The sequence below is a fragment of the Mirounga leonina genome, unplaced genomic scaffold, assembly GCF_011800145.1.
Source record: "Mirounga leonina isolate KUSES-001 unplaced genomic scaffold, KU_Mleo_1.0 Mir_101664, whole genome shotgun sequence".
Lineage (NCBI taxonomy): Eukaryota > Metazoa > Chordata > Mammalia > Carnivora > Phocidae > Mirounga > Mirounga leonina.
The window spans coordinates 23,216,564-23,238,646 of NW_023270175.1; positions in this window are offsets into that span (position 1 = coordinate 23,216,564).

The window sequence follows — 22,083 nt, forward strand, 5'->3', positions numbered from 1 at the left end:
TGGTGGACTAGACACGTTCTAAAACGAGGCTGCATCTTCGGTTACAAACCCGTTTCCTGATTTCTGTGTGTAGGTACAGACTGTTTCACTGCATTTTTGGCTAGTACACACACACACACACACACACACCTGCTTTAGCTACATTTTTTACCTTTCAACCAATTATTTTGATGACAAGTAGATCCAGCCTAAAGATAAACAATAATATTTATATCTGTTCCACTCCAATGACCCAACCACAGTAGAGAAGGGTTCAAAGGTCATCAATAAGAGATTGGGTTTGGTTTTCAAGTTCTCTTTGAAATCACAGCACACAGAGTCTTGCAGTAGGCCCTGTCTATAATGTTTGGCTTGAATGCCAGTGAGAAGCTCTCGGGAAAACAGCATGCAACAGAGTCTTCCAAGAAGACTGGAAAACGGCACTTACCCAGTTTGTTCTCAGCATCCAACTTGGGTCACTGATCAGAGTTGGCACTTCTTTGTAGCGAAGATAGAAAGAATGTGACCCTGTGAACCCTCGGGTCTGCTAAGGTAGGTGGAGTGATTGGTCTGAGAGATTCACAAGGTGACCTAAGTTGAAGATTGCTTTGGCCAAGTGGCTTGGACTGCTGTGAATCCATGCTGTCTTGAGATGTGTGGTAGTGAGTCATCTGCTGGAATAAGATTAGTCCTGTTTTGTAGGAGTGGACAGCACAAAGATTCCACCCAGATCTCATATAACACACTGGCCCTAGAGCTCAGCATACTCTTTTTGTCATAATTCTTAGCTAGAGCATTCTTCCGAGTTCTTGGGGAAGACTGGAAGTGCCACCACCCAAGCTCAAGACCAGATACCAACTGCCTCCAACCCAAGTCTTTCTGTTTCATATGAGCAATACTCTCAGAAGTTGGCTTTCCTTATCAACTCAGTTAGAGCGGTCCTACAATAGAGGAGACAGACGATCCAAAATTGAGTTCTGATACTCATTAGCTGTGTGACCCTGAGCAAGTCATTTCAATTCTCTGGGGCTCCATTTTCTCATCTATAGAGTGGATATCTATATATCTGCTCTGCATATCCATCAGCACCGCTGTGAGCCTCAAATAAGATAATATACATAAAAGTGCTTTGAAAAGTACAAGAGATCGTTGTAATTATTTTGGTTTTGTAGGGTACATTATGGTTATGTTCGCAATGAAACCTTTCTCATACAGAAATAATCATTTTGACGGGCACCTGGGTGGCTCAGTCGTTAAGCGTCTGCCTTCAGCTCAGGTCATGATCTCAAGGTCCTGGGATCGAGCCCCGCATCGGGCTCCCTGCTCCGCGGGAAGCCTGCTTCTCCCTCTCCCACTCCCCCTGCTTGTGTTCCCTCTCTCGCTTTGTCTCTCTCTGTCAGATAAATAAATAAAATCCTTAAAAAAAAAAAAAAAGAAAAGAAATAATCGCTTTTAAAAGAAGAACATGCATTTGGTGCCCTGTGAAGATTTGGAAATTGGTGCAGAAAGTTTGAGCACTATATTGGGATCTATACCCCCAAAATTTCATTTGAGATAAACCATTAAAACAGAGACTTTTTAACTTTAGGAGCTTCCAAACGCCCATCCTGGCAGATGGGCCCCATCTGTCAGTGACAATGGGACCCTTGAAGCATTGCCAAGAGCCTATCATCCAGATGTTCTGTGCATCTGTTCCATGTTTAGAAAACTCCTAAACTTTCCAGAAACTACCTAAGACCCTTTAAGATGTTATTTACTCAAGGCAGTGGCACAGGAAGCAAACCCAAATCAAAGGGAGAAGCTCTAGAGCAAGGACTGGCAAATTCTCTGGAAAGAGAGTCAGACATAACAAATCCTTGTACATAGGGGTGAAGGGAACTGAGGGAGCGCAGGCCCGGAAGTCGGCAAGGGTCACTAGGATGAGCCTCATTGTGATATGCCACATACACTCCCACTTCAAGATCCCTTTGAGCTGATAAGCACCTTTCCTTTAAAATGCAATTAGGGGCACCTGGGTGGCTCAGTCGGTTAAGTGTCTGCCTTTGGCTCAGGTCATGATCCCAGGGTCCTGGGATCAAGCCCCGCGTCGGGCTCCTTGCTCAGCGGGAAGCCTGCCTCTCCCTCTCCCACTTCCCCTGCTTGTGTTCCCTCTCTCACTGTGTCTCTCTCTGTTAAATAAATAAATAAGTAAAATCTTTTTTAAAAAATGCAATTAATCTCTGGGAAGAAAAGAGTCTATCAGCCACTCACACCTTAGTATAAATGTCTTTAGTTAATCCTCAGTCATGTTCTCCTATCTGAGATCTATTACAATGCGACAGTGAAAATTTTTATTAAGAAGTACTTTTACGCTAAGTGAAATAAGTCCGTCAGAGAAAGACAACTATCATATGATTTCACTCATATGTGGAATTTAAGAAACAAAGAAGAACATAGGGGAGGGAAAGGAAAAATGAAATAAGACGAAAACACAGAGGGAGACAAACCATGAGAGACTCTTAACTCTAGGAAACAAACTGAGGTTTGCTGGAGGGGAGGTGTGGGGGGTGATGGGGTAACTGGGTGATGGACATTAAAGAGGGCACTTGATGGAATGAGCACGGGGTGTTATAGGGAACTGATGAATCACTAAATTCTATGTCTGAAACTAAAAAACAAACAAACAAAAAACACTATAATAGGTTGGTTTTCCCCAGAGGCTATAGCCTCTGGAATACTTTATAAATACATATAAAGCTGGAATACTTTATAAATACATATTAAGCAGTAAGGCAACAACTCCCCCCCAAAAGAAAAAAAGATGGACTTTTCGAGCTTTTTAGAATACTTATGGAGTATTTGGGGGTAGGCTAGCTCTGAGTAGATAGTCAGAGGGCACATACTACATTTTTTGTGGTTAAGATAAAGAAGGGCCACTAGAAAGCAAGATCACAGCATACAAGTGGAGGATGAAAGGCAACACCCCAGGGGAGGTGGCCAGCGATCCTTGTAGACCAATAAAAATAATAAAGCCCTGACGGTTTGGGGCATGCAAGCTGCGGATGGCCCATGGCTAACCCAGGGAAATGATGGTGAAACCGACATTAATTTGACTTCAAGGAGAACGGAGTGGTAGGAGAGGCAGGAATGCTACACACATGCCACCAGCCAGTCACTTGTGGGGTCACCTAGGTGGTAATCTAAGGCACCAGGGCCCCGGAAAGCTCTTCATGCAGTCTGAGCCACAGGCCCAGCACAGAGCAGGGACAGTCTGACCTTGGGCTCACTGGGCCATGGCTAACGGGCCATCAGCACAGCTGCACTTCATCCTTGGACCACAGCACAAGGGCACGGTCTTCGTATCTATGCAGAGCAAGCTCTCCAGGGAAAATGAAGTCTTCGGGGGAACAGCGATTTTGCTTTTTTCTTTTTTAAAGAGTTTGTTTATTTATTCATGAGAGACAGAGAGAGGCAGAGGCAGAGGGAGAAAGGGAGAAGCAGGCTCCCTGCGGAGCAGAGAGCCCAACATGGGATTTGATCCCAGGACCCTGTGATCATGACCTGAGCCGAAGGCAGACGCTTAACTGACTGAGCCACCCAGGCGTCCTGATTTTTCTTTTGAAGTAAATAGGAAACGAGTGAAAGCTTCACAAGTGTCCCAATAGATGGCTCTCACTTTGAGCAAACTGAATTGGCCCAAGCCCACATTTGTGGGTCAAGAAAATAAGATGGATTAGTGGGTGGCAGAGGGATGGCTGGATCCATAGATAGATGACCAAACCAACGCAGTCCAACATTGGCGGCCAAATCCAGGTGACGGTATATGGATAGTTACTGAAAAAAATATTTCAAGTTTGCTTTATTTTTAAAATTTTTCATCGTACAATGTTAGGGGGTAAGGGGGAATCTCCTTCAGGAAAAAAAAATCCACATTTGCAAAATTGATCATTTAGTATATGGTAGGTTTTTTTTTTAAGATTTTTTTATTTATTTGCCAGAGAGAGAGAGAGAGAAAGCACAAGCAGGGGGAGCGGCAGGCAGAGGGAGAAGCAGGCTCCCTGCTGAGCCAAGAGCCCGACGCGGCGCCCGATCCCAGGACCCCGGGATCATGACCTGAGCCGAAGGCAGACGCTTAACCAACTGAGCCACCCAGGCGTCCTGGATGTGGTAGTTTTTATAAAAAAGGATTTACCTGATTAATTAAAAAAATATTTTATTTATTTATTTGACAGAAAGAGAGAAAGAGCATGAGCAAGGGGAGGGGCCGAGGAGCCAACAGAGCCACCCAGGTGCCCCTACCTGATTAATTTTTAAACAAGACCATCCCTTCCGAGGAGTGCTGTAGACTAACAAAGTGGACATAATCCTTGCTGAAATTGTGTTAGCAGACTCTTCCTTCCCAGAGAGAGAGGAAATAGAAAAACAGAGATGTCCAAAGTTGCAGAGAAAATGCAACCGGGTGATAATGTTTTTTAAATACAATGTCCCCACAAACGGAGGATTGCTGGAGTGGAGGGGGGTGGGAGGGATGGGGTGGCTGGGGGATGGACGTTGGGGAGGGTATGTGCTCTGGTAAGCGCTGTGAATTGTGTAAGACTGATGAATCACAGACCTGTACCCCTGAAACAAATAATACATTATATGTTAATAAAAATAAATGCAATGTCCCCAAAACCCTCAAGAAAGAAAATATTCCTTCGAGTTTAAAACCCCTGTTAAATTCTGCTTGTCTATGTGTGTGTTTTAACTTCTCCTCTGTGGAGATAAACATGATTTAATTAACAAAAAGTGGACGGATACAAATCTGCTCTTTAAAGCAGGTTGAAAAGAGATCTTGGGCGCAGAATTTCCTTTGTGAGGGAACAAGAGGGAGAGACTTAGAAAATGCAAAAATTCAGGGAGCCGCCTTCTAAATGCAGGATGGGAGGACAGTCATCTGGGTTCGCACTGCTGGGATCAGGCCTCGTGCTTGGACTGTGCTGTTCTTGCTGCTTCTGCTCAGACTCAGAAGACAAGAGAAGTGCAGTCCGGATTCTCCCGCTCCTGCTTTGGAAAAATGACACTGTGGTAATGACATGGCCTTCAGAGTGCCTTCCTATCTCATCTGCTCCTCCATACAACTCATCTCATTCCCATTTCACAGATGAGAACGCCGAGGCTCAGCGAGGGCCAGGGAGGCCACGCAGCGGGTCAAGGGCAGAGCAGAGCCACACACTCGCATTGCCAGGCACCTGACCCCTGTCCCTAAGAAGACCAGCCCGGAGGGTCTCGGTCATCTGCCGCAGGTCTCTAAGCAGGCATGAGATTTCAAGCTGATACAGCGGAGGTTTCAGCCATGACAAGACAGCTCCCCTTAACATAGCTGAAGCCTTTCGGAGGCCTTGCGCCTGCCTCCTCTTCTCAGAAATTGTACCTGGAAGATGCTGCTCTCCTTTGCTCGAAGGAGCAAAACCCTCTACCTCTGACTCGAGCCTGTGTTTTGGCACCTTCGGGGACTAGAAGGCCAGAAGAAGGTCTTGGTGTGATGGAGCTTTGCTTTTCCCTCCAGGATGTGCCAAGCAAAGGAGAGGATGTGGTAGTCTCGGGAGTGATCCAGCCATTGAACTCTAGCTAGGACCCCTGCTCCCTACGTTTTCCCACTCGGCCTCATGGGAAAGATGGTCAGTCCTCTTTCAGCCCCTAGCGCAGGGAAGTGAACATGTTGGGAATGTCAAGATGGCAGGGAAAATTCTGCTTTTTCATCCAAAGGGATGTTTGGAGGAGAGTGATCAGAGTCTGCTTTGTTTCTCCCCACCCCCCTGCTCCCTTGGCTGATTTCATAAAGGAAAAGAGGGAGGAGAAAAGTCTGTCCGGATTTCTCAAATGAAAAACACATCCGCACTGACAGGAATAGACTGTTTTCTATTAAGGAATCTGGTCATGGTAACAATTATATTTTTGAATTTATCATCGTGTTTATAAAGTGATACTCAAGAAAAAGATTTTACGAGGAGATTTTGTGAGCGAATTCCTTCGGCCCAGTTCTCCTTGGGAACGTGTCAATAAGCAACGTCCCCCATATTGCTGATGTTGTTCTGTTGAACCTCGATGGGGAGATTTTACAATGGCTGCGAGTTGAAGGAGAGGGTCATCCTCTGTTTTCCAATTTGTGATAGTAGTGTTTTCTATTTACCAAGTTCTCCATGCCACCTAGTGTTTATCTGAAGAAATACCGGATTCTTAGGAAGCACCCCCGTCCTGGGCAAGACTTCATGTTCTTGTCACAATGCAGTCGCACATATTCACAAAGACGTGCTCTGCGTGACATCCATGGGTAGATGCGCAGGCGTGACATCCTGACTGGGTGAAAAGTTTACAATAATCTTCATCATTTCACAATTAAACACGAATAAAATGACTAAATTCTTCCCCCTGAAGAAAACATTGACTTTTTTTTCTTCCTTAGGATACCTGACATCAAAGAATCGTAGGACGGTCATAGTGGAAGAGACTTTCTAGACCTTTAGTCTATGCCCAACCCACTGCCATACCAGAAAACTTTTGTCTACAATGCAGCGTTAAATAAGAACTTCTCTGAAACTTCAACTTTGCTCTTCTTTTTTTTTTTTTTAAAGCATCTAAACTACATGACAAGGAATCCAGGAGGGGCCTGAAAACCGTTCAGAATCTCTGTGTTTGCCTCTGTCTGTGCCGAGAAAGCGAGCACCGGGAAACAGTGGGCAGAGAAAGCCCGAGAAAGAACGGGACTGCTTTAGCTCTGGCAGGATGCTGGCCCAGCAGAATCCAGGTCCTATGGCTCACAGAGTTCTAGCTGGAAGGGCTCAATGGCATTCCTCCTCCTTCTTCCTATCCTCGTCCAAAACCAATAAACCCTAACAAACCATGCCCATGATGTTGGCAACAGCAAAGGTGTCCTTTTCAAAATCTGTGTTCTATCATTTGCCTTCAGTGATGACCAGGCCTTCTAAATACCCCAAAAGCTGAGTGAGGACTGGAGGGGTGTGGGGGCGGGGCGTGGAGCTGTAGGAATAAGACCAGGTTTCCAAAGGGTCCCTGGCGATCCTGCAGAGGCCCTTCCCTTGGTTTACAGAAAGTAGTGGTTGTCATAATTCTGGCAAACACATGTCCTGTATTTTATACAACAGTCCCGATTTCAAATATTTTCCCCTTGCCGTTCATGTAAGCACACTCAGCCTGGTCACATCATGGGTCCTGATTTTTTTTGGGGGGGGGGCATTGCTTGGCAATAGGCTCTCCACCTCTCTAGGACTGGGGTCTCGTAAAGTACAGTACCGTTTCCACCACGCTTTGGCAAACGTACCCATGGTTGTCACCTCTAGCAAGTTGCTGATAGTGTTGGGCTTGGGAAGTCATCTGGAGGCATGAAGAGTTGGCAACCTTGATTTACACATTTGGAGTCTATAAAGCACATTCACATTGGGCTAGTAAACATGAGGTTGATCTTAATTTGGTTTTGGGGGGTTTTCCCCTCTGTGACTTGGGCAGTCTACAGATCTTACTGCGACAGACAAAATACCAACAGCATGACCTTATTAAAACCCATCTGCAGTGAGACAGGGAGCCAATGGTCAGAAGCGTCTTCATGTGAGGCCCCAGAGGATATCAGCAGGAGGTGAGAGCTACGTTTGACAAATTCCGCAGGCTCGGGATTGTTTGTCAATTCTGCAGAAAAAGGCCAACATTCCTGTTGAGCACAGAACATATACAGTGTCCTTCATTGGGAGTTTGTCACCATGACTCGGAGCCCTTGGGTCCCGCCTAATCCTCAGCTTTGGTAGAGGCACTAAAAATGGGAGACTTCAGGCCAGCTTCAGGGGAGGTGGTGCTGGCCGAGTTCGGGGGAAAGCCAAAGAAAGAGGGAGGAGAAGAGGATGAATGGCAGAAGGCACCAGAAGTGGAGGGAGGGCAGAGGAAGGACACACAGGCCACCAGAGCAAGAGGTCAGAACTGAGAGAATCCTCTGACCAAAGCCTCGGGGGCAGGACGGGCCCAGGTGAAATGGGGAAGGAGACCAGTGTGGCCAGGCCTTCAAGGCCCACCCCCAATCAGGTCTCCCCAGCCCAATCTGAGGAAAAAGATAAATGAGTCTGCCACCACGACCGGCTTTTTTACAGATGGGGGGTTTGTGGTGAGCCTATGTCGAGCAAATCTATAGATGCCATTTTCCCAACAGCACCTGCTCACTTCGTGGTTCTGTGCCATATTTTGGTAATTCTCACAAGCTTTGTTCTCACAAACTCTTCAAACTTTTTCTCATAAACTCTCACTTTTTCTCACAAACTCTTCAAACTTTTTCATTATTATATTTGTAATGACGATCGGTGATCAGTGATCTCTGATGTCACTACTGTAATTATTCTGGGGTGCCACGAGCTATGCCCTGTACGATGGCAAACTTAACTGATAAATGTATGTGTTCTGACCACTCCACTGACCAGCCACTCACCAGTCTCCCTCTCCTCTGGCCTCCCTATTCCCTGACACAACAATATTGAGATTAAGCCTACTACTAACTCTGCAGTGGCCTCTAAGTGTTCAAGTGAAAGGGAGAGTCGCATGTCTCTCACTTTAAATCAAAAGCTAGACGTGAGGGCACCTGGGTGGCTCAGTTGGTTGAGCGACTGCCTACGGCTCAGGCCATGATCCCAGGGTCCCTGGATCCAGTCCCACATCGGGCTCCCTGCTCAGCGGGGAGTCTGCTTCTCCCTCTGACCCTCCCCCCCTCATGTGTTCTCTCTCTCTTTCATTCTCTCTCTCTCAGATAAATAAATAAATAAAAATCTTAAAAAAAAAAAAGGCTAGAAATGATTAAGCTTAGTGAGGAAGGAACGTCAAAGGCTGAACTAGACCGAAAGACCTCTCGCACTACACAGCCAAAGGAAAAGTTCTCAAAGGAAATTGAAAGCGCTGGTCCAGTGAATACATGAATGAGGAGAAAGCAAAAGAGCCTTCTTGCCGGTGTGGAGAAGGTTTGAGTGGTCTGGAGAGAAGATCAAACCAACCACTACATTCCCTTAAGCCAAAGCCTGATCCAGAGCAAAATCCAAACTCTCTTCAATTCTCTGGAGGCTGAAAGATGTGGGGAAGCTGCAGAAGACAAGTTGGAAGCTGGCAGGGGTTGGTTCGTGAGGTTTAAGGAAAGAAGCCGTCTCCAGAACCTAAAAGGGCAAGGGGAAGCAGCAAGTTCTCCAGAAGATCGAGCTACGATCATTAATAAAGGAGGCTACGCTAACCAACAGATTTTCAGTGTAGATGAAGCAGCCTTACCTTGGGAGAAGCAGCCAGAAAGGATTTTCATGGCTACACAGGAGAAGTCAATGCTTGGCCTCAAAGTTTCAAAGGACAGGCTGACTCTCTTGTTAGGGGCGAATGCAGCCGGTGACTTTAAGTTGAAGCTAGGGCTCATTTCCTATTCCAAAAATCCTAGGGCCCTTCAGAAATATGCTAAATCGACTCTGTCTGTGCTCTATAAATGGAGCAACAAAGCCTCGATGACAGCACATCAATTTGCAAACAACATGGTTTACTGAATACTATAAGCCCACTGTTGAGAACTCAGGAAAAAAAAAAAAAAAAAAAAGATTTCTTCCAAAACATGACTGCTCACTGACAATGCACCTGGTCACCCAAGAGCTCTGATGGCGATGGACAATGACCTTCATGTTGTTTTCATGCCTGCTGACACAACATCCACTCTGCGGCCCATGGATCAAGGAGTCATTTCAATTTTTAAGTCTTATTTAGGAAATACATTTTGTGGGCGCCTGGGTGGCTCAGTCGGTGAGCGTCTGCCTTCGGCTCCGGTCATGATCCCGGGGTCCTGGGATCGAGCCCTGCATCGGGCTCCCTGCTCAGTGGGGAACCTGCTTCTCCCTCTCCCCACCCCCCACTCATGCTCTCTCTCTCTCTTTCTCTCAAATACATAAATAAAATATTTTTAAAAAGAAATACACTCTGTAAGGCTCTAGCTGCCATAGATAGTGATGCCTCTGATGGACGTGGGCCAAGTCAATTGAAAACCTTCTGGAAAGGATTTGCCATTCTATTTTTTTTAAAGATTTATTATTTTACCTTGAGAGAGAGAGAGAGAGAAAAAGTAGGGGGAGAGGCAGAGGGAGAGACTCTTTCAAGAAGGCTCCGCACTGACGCAGGGCTCGATCCCAGGACCCTGGGATCATGACCTGAGCCGAAGGCAGACGATCAACCGACTGAGCCATGCAGTCGCCCTGAAAGTGTTTCCTTGAGATGGAATCTACTTCTGGTGAAGATGCTGTGAAGATTATTGAAATGACAACAAAATTTTTAGACTATTGTATCAACTTAGTTGATAAGACAGCAGCAGGGTTTGAGAAGGTGGATGCCGATTCTGGAAGTTCTGTGGGTAAAATGCTAGCAGCCAGTGCCACAAACTACAGAGAAATCATTTGTGAAAGGAAGAGCCAATCGATGCAGCAAACTTCATTGTTGTCTTATTTTGGGAAACGGCCACAGCCTCCCCAGTCTTCAGCAACCACCACCCTGATCAGCCGGCAGTCATCAACATCAAGGCAGGACCCTCCACCAGCAAAAAGATTATGACTCACTGAGGCTCAGATGATGGGTAGCATTTCTCAGCAATAAATTCTTTTTAAATTAAGGTATGTACACTGTTATTTTAGACATAATGCTATTTGCATACTTAAGAGACTACAGTATAGTGTAAAGATAATTTTTATATGCACTTGGGAAACCGAAAACTTCATCTGACTCACTTTATTGTGATTGTCTGGACCTGAACTTGCACTATCTCTGAAGTATAACTGCACCCACATCCCTCCCCTTGGCTTCACCTTTCCTGTGGCCACCATGCCCCAGACTCAAGTCCTCCCCTAAAGAGAGCTGACCCTGGTGAGTGCAGGTGGCTTTGGCAGGACCCAATCTTTTGAGTCATGGTGTCGTCCGGGTGGTCCCAGCCTCCCACTTTGTCAGGAGCAAGTTTTGCAACTCCACAACCCAGACCTTTTGGCACCCCTTCTTCAATTTCACAGTGTAGACTCCGTGGCCTATATGGAATGTGGGTCCTTACTGAGGGCCCCACCATTGGCTGCCTATTCTAGACTAAGTGACATCAAAATAAAAAGCAGAATATTCCAAACTGTTATTCTCTTTTTTTAATTACTGCAAAATAAAAAAAAAATCATTGCAAAGATTAAAGCCCAATTTCCCAAACTTCTGCTCCCTGCACTTAACTTCTGTGGCAGGGGTAAGAGATATAGTTCCCTTTAGGTTCTGGGCTCCATTGCATTGACAAAATAGTTTAATGTTACCATAGCTTCATCTGGAGTGGAGAGAACTAGATCCAACTCTGCAGCCATCTCTTCCTACTACCAAACATTCGGGAAAAATTCCTTGAAAGTAGATTTCTACATCATTGGGAGCAGATTAGTCCCAAACTGGAAAAACTCAAGATAACCCAAACGTTGACCACCAGAGTCACCCACCCACCTATTCTGTGGGACTCTGCCTGGAATGAAGCCTGATCCTCCAGAAACAAAGGAAAAGGGGCGATTAGATGAGAGGCTGTCTTAGATTCAGGATCCAACTGGCTGCTAGCACAGTCCCTCAAGGGTAGAGAAATGCCATTGAATAGGACCCGGCTCTCTGGCCTTTATGCAGCCATTGCATTCAAGCGCCGGCCCCCACTAGCCCGAGGGGAGTGGGGGGTGGGGGCGGGGCAGAGCTTTGGGGGGGAAGTCCCAACAGCTGCACTTTGCAACTGGGGAAGAAAGCACCAAGGCTTTGATCTTTTCTTCTTGTCCCTTCATGTTTAATCTTGGGTTTCTCATTTCCTTCTTCACTGCATATTTGACAAACCCGACTACTTCAGGATCTAGCAAATCTTGTAAATAATGTCCTACATTTCCTTCTCCGAACCCAAGAGGCTTGGACCTATTTGACCTCTGTGGTTTTCATGAAATCGCCACGGGCCCCAGGGGACTCTATCTACATTTTTGAAAGTCATCTAATCATTGAATCTCATGCTGGAAGGAGCAGTTGAAATCATCTAGTCCGGCCTCATCACGTTATAGGTGAGGAAGTGCTGTCCAGAGAGGTTGGGAAGTATGCAAAATGTCACAGGCTGGGAGGCAGGACTCCCAGGTCCCATTCCAGGTTTGTTTGTTTGTTTTCTTTAGAGAAAGAGCAAGCTAGAGAGCAGGAGCAGAGGGAGGGGCAGAGGGAGAGGGAGAAGCAGACTCCTGCTGAGTGCAGAACCCGATGCAGGGGCTTGATCCCAGGACCGAGATCATGACCTGAGTGGAAGTGAGACGCTTAACCAACTGAGCCACCCAGGCGCCCCCACTGCAGGTTTTTGAATGGCGCCATACTTCAAGTGGTTTGAATCCATGCCTGATTATGGGGGAATATGTTTAACGGGCCACAGTCATGAAGTGAGTTTTAAGAGAAAAGATATATCTATCTCCATGGATATGTAACTTCCTTTGGGGATCCAAAGAGAAACATCAGAACTCCCCATCAGGTTAGTGATTCATGAAAATCCAGCCAAATCCCCATGGGTGCTGTTACACAAGACCTGGACAAGTGAGAAGTCTCATCTCTGGCTACTGTCACACTTCTAGGGGTAAAGCCACAGGATATTCTCTGGGCTGGCCACTCAGTCCATAGCCACTCCTATCTGCCCAGTGCCAAAAGGCCACAGTGTCACTTAGAATGGTGTCTCTGGCTCTGACATCAGCTCTGTCTCCTTGGCTCCCATAGCTTTCCCACCTTCCCGACAGAGCTACTCCTATCTCTGTCCCTCTCAGTGATGGAGAAAATGGAGGCTTAACAGGGGCTTTCTCACTCTTTGTCAGCCTCAGATAAAAAGAGGGAGCTGATACCATGATCTCCAGCGGTGGCCCTGTTCTGGGAAGGTCTGATGCCACTTAGCTACTCTACACTTTTTCCTGTACCCTTCAACTCATCCCTTTTTCTCAGTTCAACCTTCCCTGCTGGTACACATCCGGTAATTGCCTCTGCCAGGTGGTGGTGTGCAGGTGACTTTAGCCACACTAGACTCGTGGCAACTCATCTCTTAAACCCTCCCCTTAGGAGAAGGCCATCTGCTCGTGAACTTCAAAGCTTCAAATTACCCAGCAGCAAAAATCCTGGTCTCCAAAGTTGACTCACATGGCTCCTTCTTGAGTTAGAACATCATTGAACCTTGGGACATCTGGTCTTACCCATCCCATGGCCTACCCGTGGCAGACAGTTAACTCTCTATAGAAGGCTATAGCTATATACATTATGGAATGATAAACATGTTCCTACCAGAAACCAACTCACTTCTATTTATTCATTCTGTCAATATTTTTTTTAAAGATTTTATTTATTTATTTGAGACAGAGAGAATGAGAGAGAGAGAGCACATGAGAGGGGGGAGGGTCAGAGGCAGAAGCAGGCTCCCTGCCGAGCAGGGAGCCCGATGCGGGACTCGATCCAGGGACTCCAGGATCATGACCTGAGCCGAAGGCAGTCGCTTAACCAACTGAGCCACCCAGGTGCCCTCATTCTGTCAATATTTTATTGACATATTCATTCATTCACTCAACAAACATTTACATGTCACAGGGATGGCTCCTCAAAGCCTCCCCTGACCAACTCAAGAACCCTCCAATCTCCAGGCCATGTCATTACATGACCCTTTTATTTTCATCATAGCATTTACCATAATCAGAAATTGACTTACAAAGTGGGTTACAGTCTTCCTCTTCCAACTAGAATGTAAGCTCCCTGAGGGCAGAGGTCTTGCTTGTCTTGTTCACAGGTATATCACAACACTGTTTCCCCCTCTGACACCTAATGGTTAGCACAGCGCCTGAGACATAGGAGACAATTACATACCAACTGAAGACTGTGTAGTTGCTTAAAAGAATGGGGAGGACTTGATAGGTATCACCATGAAAAGCTCTCCAAGCCGACTCTTGCATGAAAACCAACTGAACAAAATAAATCTGCCTGATCTGATATCATTTAAGTTTTAAGAAAACATCCTAAACAAAACTACAGATTTCTGCACATATATACACCTCTGTAAGTGCCTGAAAAGGATCTAGACACAGAGGAGGGGACACTTGTAAACTCATCCAATGAGGGCAGCATTACCCTGATACCAAAGCCAGACAAGGACACCACAAAAACCCTGCTGACCAATATCCCTGATGAATGCTGATGCAAAAGTCCTCAACAAAATACTAGCAAACTGAATTCAGCCACACATTAAAAGGATTATACCCTATGGCTAAATTGGATTGATACTTAGAATGCAAGGATAGTTTCAGCAGATGAAAATCAATCAATCTAATCCACCACATTCACAGAATGAAGGACCAAAACACTGCCAGATCATCTCAGTTGAAGCAGAAAAAGCATTTGACAAAATTCAACCCCCTTTCATGATAAAAAACAATCAACAAACTAGAAACAGAAGGAAACTACTTCAATATAATAAAGGTTATAGCTAACATCATATTCAACAGTGGAAGACTGAACACTTTTCCTCTAAGACCAGGAAAAAGGCAAGGATGCCCACTCTTGCCACTTCTATTCAACATAGTACTGGAAGTTCTAGTCAGAGAAATTAAGCAAGAAAAAGAAATAAAAGGCATCCAAACTAGAAAGAAAGAGGTAAAATTATCTGCTCACAGATGACATGATTCTACATGTAAAAGACCCTAAAGATTCCACATTAACTAATGAACAATTTCAGCAAAGTTGCAGGATACAAAATTACCACATAAAAGTCAATCGCATTTCTATAAGCTAAAAAATAACCAATCTGAAAATGAAATTAAGAAGACAATCTCATTTGCATTAGCATCCAAAAGAATAAAATACTTAGGAATAAACTTAATCAAAGAGGTAAGAGACTTGTACACTAAAAACTAAAAACATTTTTTTCTAAAAGAAATTCAAAAAAGATACAAATAAATGGAAGACAACCTATGTATGTGGATTGGAAGACACAATGTTACAATGTCAATACTACCCAAAGGGATCTACAAATTCAAGGCAATCCTCATCCGAATGCCAATGGCATTTTTTATAGAATTAGAAAAAAATGGTAAAATTCATAGGGAATCTCAAGGGACCTCTTAACAACCAAAACTTAAAAAAAGGACAAAGTTGGAGGTTTCACACTTCAGATTTCAAAACCTACTATAAAGTAATAGTAATTAAAATAGTGCATTATCAGCATAAAGACAGACATACAGACCAATGGAACAGAATAGAGAGCCCAGAAATAAACTCTTGCGTATATGGTCAAATGATCTTCACCAAGGGTGCCAAGACCACACAATGAGGAAAGGATAGTTCCTTCAACAAATGGTGTAGAGAAAACTCAATATCCACATACAAAAGAATGATGTTGACCCTGCCCTTAAAATGGATTAAAGACCTAAATTTACGACCCAAAACGCTAAATGCCCAGAAGAACACATAGAGAAAAAGCGTCAGCACATCGGATTGGGCAATGATTGTTTGGATATTGGATATTGTTTGGACACCAAAAGCACAGGCAACAAAAGCAGAAATGGATAAATGGGGCTACATCAAACTTAAAAGCTTTTGTGCATCCAAGGAAATAATCAACAGAATAAAAAAGCAACCTATGTGATGGGAGAACTTATTTGCAAATCATGAATCTGATACAACTCAGCAACAACAAAAGTAGATAAGCTGATTAAAAATAAGCAAAGGAGGGGCGCCTGGGTGGCTCGGTCGTTAAGCATCTGCCTTCGGCTCAGGTCATGATCCCAAGCTCCTGGGATCGAGCCCCGTGTCGGGCTCCCTGCTCCGCGGGAAGCCTGTTTCTCCCTCTCCCACTCCCCCTGCTTGTGTTCCCTCTCTCGCTGTCTCTGTTTGTCAAATAAATAAAACTTAAAAAAAAAAAAAAAAGGCAAAGGAGGGGCCCTTGGGTGGCACAGTCAGTTGGGTGTCTGACTCTTGGTTTTGGCTCAGGTCATGATCTCAGGGGCCTGGGATTGAGCCCCGAGGCAGGCTCTGTGCTCAGTGTGGAGTCTGCGTGGGATTCTCTCTCCCTCTCCCTCAGCCCCTCCTGCTCATGCTCTCTCTCTCAAATAAATGAATAAATCTTTAAAAAATAAACAAGAAAAGGAGGGGCGCCTGGGCGGCTCAGTCAGTTGAGCATCCAACTCTTGATTCAGCTCGGGTCTTGATCTCAAGGATGTGAGATCTAGCCCTGCGAGGGGCTCCAACTTGCTGGGCATGGAGCCTGCTTAAGATTCTCTCCGCCCCCCACCCCTTTCTCTCCTCTGCCCCTCCCCCCTCTAAAAAATTTTTAAAAATTTAAAAGAATAAGCAAAGGACTGCAACACCCAATTCTCTAAAGAAGATATACAAATAGCCAATGATGCACCACATCAGTAGTCATTGGAGAAACGCAAATCAAGACCACAATGAGTTATCCCCTCACACCAATGGGGATGGCCATTATCAACAGAACAGAAAACATCAAGTTTTGGCAGGGGTGCAGCGAAATCAGAGCCCTCGTGCCTTGTCAGTCAGAATGCAAACTGGGGCAACTGCTCTGGAAAACAGTCCAGTGGGTCCTCAAAAAATTAAAAATAGAATTACCCTATGAGCCAGTAATTCCACTTCTGGGTAGATACACAAAAGACTTTAATGTAGGATTTCAAAAAAGATATTTGCACACCTGTGTTCATTGTTGCATCAGTCACAGCAACGAAGAAATGGAAGCAACCCCTAAGTCCCCTGAAAGACGAAGGGATAAACAAAATGCGGGATAGCCGTATAGTGGAATATTATTCAACTTTAAGAAAGAATGAAATTCTGACACGTGCTACACCATGGAGCCACCCTGAAGTCATTATGCTAAGTGAAATAAGGCAGTCACGAAAGGATAAATATTTACGGTTGTACTGATGAGCTAGAGTAGTGAAAGTCACAGAGACAGAAAGTAGAAAGGTGGTTGCCAGGGGTAGGGGAGGTGGGGGACAGTGTTTAATGGGCATAGAGTTTTCAGTTTTGCAAGAACAACACGTTCTAGAGATCTGTTGCACAACAATGTGAATATACTTACTGCACTGTATACAGTTGACCCTTGGCACAACACAGGTTTGAACTGCGCAGTTCCCCTTAGACGCGAATATTTTTCGATAAATACAATGCAGTACTGTAAATGTATTTTCTTTTCCTTATGATTTTCTTTTCCTTATGATTTTTCTTAACATTCTCTTTTCTCTAGCTTACTTTATTGCAATACAGTATATAATAGATACAGCATACAAAATATATGTTCATCGATTGCTTATGTTATCCATAGGCTTCCAGTGAACAGTAGGCTCTTAGTAAAGTTTGGGGGAAATCAAAAATTACATGCATATTTTTTTTTAAGATTTTATTTATTTGACAGAGAGACACAGCGAGAGAGGGAACACAAGCAGGGGGAGTGGAAGAGGGAGAAGCAGGCTCCCCGCTGAGCAGAGAGCCCAATGCAGAGCTCGATCCCGGGACCCTGGGATCATGACCTGAGCCGAAGGCAGACGCTTAACGACTGAGCCACCCAGGCGCCCCTACATGCACATTTTTGACCACATGTAAGGTCGGTGCTCCTAACCCCTGTGTTGTTCAAAGGTCAACTGTACTTGATTAAGTACATTTACCATCTTAATTAATGATTAATTAATTAATATGGAGGGAATAGGAATAGGAGAACGAAGAGGAGATGTTGTTTTATCGTTATTCTTGTTACAAGGAAGTTGTTTTCAGGTATTACTTGCATAATTAAAATAGTTGTTAAAAGCTTTAGGCAACAGGGGTGCCTGGGCGGCTCAGTCAGTTAAGCATCTGCCTTCAGCTCAGGTCACGATCCCGGGGTCCTGGGATCGAGCCCCGCATTGGGCTCTCTGCTCAGCGGGAGCCTACTTCTCCCTCTGCCTGCTCTGCCTGTCTGTTCGCTCGCTCTCTCTCTCTCTCTCTCTCAAATAAATAAATAAAATCTTTAAAAAAACCCAAAAACCTTTTGACAACATAAGTGCCCATCAACAAATGAATGAATAAAGAAGAGGTGGTATATATACACAATGGAATATTGCTCAGCCATAAAAATAATGAAATCTTGCCATTTGCAACAACATGGATGGACCTAGAAGCTATTATGCTAAGAGAAATAAGACAAAGACAAATATCATATGATTTCACTTATATGTGGAATCTTAGAAACAAAATGAAACAAACAGACTCATAGATACAAACTGGTGGTTATGGGGTGGGGGTGGGCACCATAGATGAAGGGAATTAAAAGGCACAAACTTCCAGTTATAAAATAAATGAGACACAGGGATGAAAAGTACAGCATGGGGAATATAGTCAGAAATATTGTCACAACTTTTTACGGTGACACATGGTAACTAGACTTAATCGTGGGGATCATTTCGTAATGTGTAAAAATATCAGATCACTATGATGTACCCCCTGAAACTAATAGGATATTGTATGTCAATTATACTTCAATTTAAAAAAAGCTTTAGAAGGGCGCCTGGCTGGCTCAGTCAGAGGAGCATGCAACTCTTGATCTTGGGGAGATGAGTTCGAGCCCCACATTGGGTATAGAGATTACTTTAAAATAAATCATTTTTTAAAAAAAAATCATTAGAATAAACTTCGAAAGGGCCCTCGCCCTGGAGGCATTAAGAGTCAAGTGAAGGATGGGGCGCCTGGGTGGCTCAGTTGGTTAAGCGACTGCCTTCAGCTCGGGTCATGATCCCAGGGTCCTGGGATCGAGTCCCGCATCGGGCTCCCTGCTCAGTGGGAAGCCTGCTTCTCCCTCTCCCCCTCCCCCTGCTTGTGTTCCCTCTCTCGCTGTGTCTCTCTCTGTCAGGTAAATAAATAAAATCTTAAAAAAAAAAAAAAAAAGAGTCAAGTGAAGGAGCCAGACGTGCACACATGGCATGCGCTGGGCGGCGTGCTCGGTGTTGTGACAGGGTCCGCGCCAGGTGCAGCCGGCATGCGGGCGGGCAGCCCGTTCTGCCTGGGAATCACAGAAGGGGTGGCCATTGGTGGCTGACTCCAAAGACAGGTATTTGTCGGACAGAAGGCCCGTCTAGTCCCCAGAGACTACACCACTCAGAACCTTCCACTTTATTTCCAGAAGCTCAGCTGCAATATATTCAAAACACACCAAGCTCAAATAATGCCATGAAATATGAGGTGGGGGGAAGATGGCTTTTAAAGACCCCTTTGAAGACAGTTTATAAAATAACTAAACTAAATGTCAAGGAATGCTAAAGCCCTAAAGCTTATTATATGTATACACGAGGTGATCGAAAGCAGAGGTGGACTGCGCCAGACCCCACGAGTTCCTTCCAAGGTTATTTTCATACAGTCATTAGGTTGAGCTTAACACGACGATTACATAGAAGTCCTCGGAGGGTCCGCTGAATGATGAAGAATGATTTTAATCAACATATTATTTCTTTATGTAAGTGTATACGTCGGCAGAGCTTGAGGGGGGTTGAGACATTTGTTCTCTTTAATTCATCCAGGCATTTGGGTTTACACCATTCATTTGCTCAGCAAACCATTTATTCATAGAGCAAAAGAAGCTTTAACTCAACCCTTGTCTAAAAGCCAAATGGATGGGGTTTAAATTAGAGGGTCCAGCATAGAATCAAGATATTTATCTAGTCAACTCTTCGTTAACCCCGTAAGGAGAGGAGAAGCGTGTGCACGGAGTTCTGAAAGCACGTTGCTTTCTTTCAGGGGGAATAGCAGGGGGGATTTTTCTTTTCACCACTGTATTTGCCTCTCCCATTTTGTTTTCTTCTGGTGAAACAGGAAAACCTGCTTGCACTCCCACGGTTCCTCAAGGGCTAGAGTCACAGATAGAATTGCCAGCTGGTTATTTCCAAGAACAAATTTTTCAGAGACTCTGAAGTCAGGGGTCGTTCTGCTTTAGTCTGGAGATCTACCTCAGTCATCCCAGCCCCTCAGGGAGCCAACCCAAGCAGAACATCTTCAAGCAGGCCGAGTATCACAGGGTGGTTAAAAAGATGGTCTTTGAAGCCAGTCGGCCTTGATCGCAGCTCTGCCACTGGCCGGTTGTGTGACCTTGGACAAGTCACTTAAGTTCTCTGTGCCACGTCTATAAAGTGGGCATAATGAGAGTTATGAGGCACGAATGAGCTCACATATGTAAAGTGCTTAGGTTAATTGTAGAGCTCTCGATGTATGTTAGCTCTTTATTGGTTCCTCCTTCCATCGGGTCAGCTTGGCCCCTACAGCTGTCCCCGAAGGCCTCATGGAGGCATCAACTTTCTGGAGGCTATGCAGCCGCGGGGACACTTGTCACACGGTACTGCATTGTTTATCTGCCTTCCCCACTAGACCGTGAGCATCTTGAGAGCCGGGCCAAATCTTATTCATGGTTATATCTCTAGCAGCTAGCAAAGTCTGTGGCCAAGAAAAGAAAAGAAGAAAAAAAAAGCAGCTCAGTGAAAGTCTTTGAATTAAGCTCTTTTGAGGTTCCCTCGATTCTTAAATCTTTCCTTCTGAGCTCAGCAGTAGCCCAGTCAGCGGCCCCGAGTGGCTCATTTCTGAGGTCAGTGACATGTCTCATTGTCAGAGACCCCTGTGAGTGGCAGGGGAGAGTCGTGGAGAGACCACTCTTGTCCCATATGATGTCTCTGCCACAGTTTCACCAAGTGCCAGGAAGAAAACCTAAATCATTGCAGCTGACAGGCACCCCTTCGTCTGTAAGTTACTTGAGGAATAGGTGGTTTCGGGGATCCTAGGCATGGCAGGGGAAGTCATGCTCCCCCCTCCACCGAAGATGCCCAGGTTCCAATCCCCAGAGCCCGTGAACTTCCATGGCAAAAGGGACCCTGCAGATGTGATGATGTTAAGGATCCTGAATTGGGGAGGTTATCCTAGATTATCCTGATGGACCCAATGTCATCACAAGGTCCTTCTGAGAGGGAGGCAGGAGGCTCAGAGTCAGAGAAGCGGATATGACAATGGAAGCAGAGGTCAGAGAGAGATTCGAAAATGCTGTACTTGTGGTTCGGAAGGTGGAGGAAGGGGCCATTTACTAAGAAGACATGCAGGCAGCCTCTAGAAGCTGGCAAAGGGAAGGAAACCGATTCTCCGCAGAAGCTTCCAGAAGGAATGCAGCCCTGACTCTCCTATCCTCTTCCTTAAAAAGCAGGGCACGTCACGTCCTTCTGTCATTCTCCTCAAAATTGTTCAACGGTTCCTCATCACCTACAGGTAAAAGTTAACTTCCTCAGCATTCCGTTCAAACCTCTGGCCCTTCTCCCCTTCGTGCATCAAGCTGAGGTGCCAGCTCCCCCAGCAGGTTACCAATACCTCCCTTGAGCCTTTCGCGTTCCACCTCATTGGATGTTCACACATTTGTCTCTCACCCTAGAGCATAAACACAGTGAGGACAGGAGCAATAAATAAATACACTTACCAGAAGAAAATTTCTTCTCTACATTTCTTGAAGCTCGCCTCTCTTTCACTCCTCACCACCACCCATGTCCCCCCCACGCACACAGCCTGTACATACAGTCATCACCCGGTAAGCGCTGCAAGAAGGAACATGCGCTGGGGCCGCACGTGACAGGGCCACCATGGACCAGAGTCCTTGCTTAGATGCTCTTTCCATTCTGCTGAGGACAAAGGGCGAGGGGAACCAGAATCGGGAGTTGCAGAGGTCCCGGGTTCAAATCCATGTCCGGACTCATATTAGCTGTGCGACTTCGAGCAAGGTACCCAACATCCCTATGCTGTTGTTTCCTCATTTATAAAACGCGAAGGGTAATGATACCTTCCTTCATAGGATCGTGGTTAGTGAGACAAGCAAATGCATTCCAAGCCCTTAGAACACGAAAGAAGTCAATCAGAGAAAGACAAGTATCATATGATCTCGCTGATACGTGGATTTAAGAAACAAAACAGAGGGTCATAGGGGAAGAGAGGAAAAAATAAAACAAGATGAAACCCAAGAGGGAGACAAGCCATAAGAGACTCTTAAGCATAAGAAACAAACTGAGGGTTGCTGGAGGGGAGGAGCATGGAGGG